The sequence below is a fragment of the Sinocyclocheilus anshuiensis genome, unplaced genomic scaffold, assembly GCF_001515605.1.
Source record: "Sinocyclocheilus anshuiensis isolate Anshui unplaced genomic scaffold, SAMN03320099.WGS_v1.1 scaffold2670, whole genome shotgun sequence".
NCBI lineage: Eukaryota > Metazoa > Chordata > Actinopteri > Cypriniformes > Cyprinidae > Sinocyclocheilus > Sinocyclocheilus anshuiensis.
Genome location: NW_015554247.1, coordinates 245,592 through 245,981, shown reverse-complemented (window position 1 = coordinate 245,981; position 390 = coordinate 245,592). Strand labels below are relative to the sequence as shown.

At 42.1% G+C, this 390-nt stretch overlaps 1 protein-coding gene across 1 annotated transcript in view; it reads right to left on the bottom strand.

Annotated features, from left to right (window-relative positions):
• The window catches only part of LOC107671242 (ubiquitin carboxyl-terminal hydrolase 36-like), a 23,859-nt gene that overhangs the window by 6,636 nt on the left and 16,833 nt on the right, over positions 1 to 390 (bottom strand). The window lies entirely within an intron of this gene.

The following is a 390-nucleotide window of genomic DNA, read 5'->3' as shown; positions in this document are numbered from 1 at the left end:
CTGACTCACAGACTGTAAGTACGTTTTTTTATATTTAAAGAATTTGCCACTGATGATTCAAACGTGAGTTTTGAGCAGTGTAGAGTAGCGCTTGTTGTTTGTCGTTTCTCCGATCACAAATGCAGACATGGTTTTAGGTTTACGCGGCGCGATGCAACGCCCAATAAAACAGTATAAGTCATTATAATCCGTAATTATGTCCCCACTGGATGCAACAAATTCCTCGTTTATAATGGCTTTTAATGTTTTTGTCTCGTCGTCAAGGCATCACAATATGGCAGGGGCGTAACATTTCCGTCACATGCTTGAGGTATTCGACCAATCACAACGCACTGGATAGCTGGCCAATCAGAGCACACCTCGCTTTTCAGACCGATGAGCTTTGTAAAA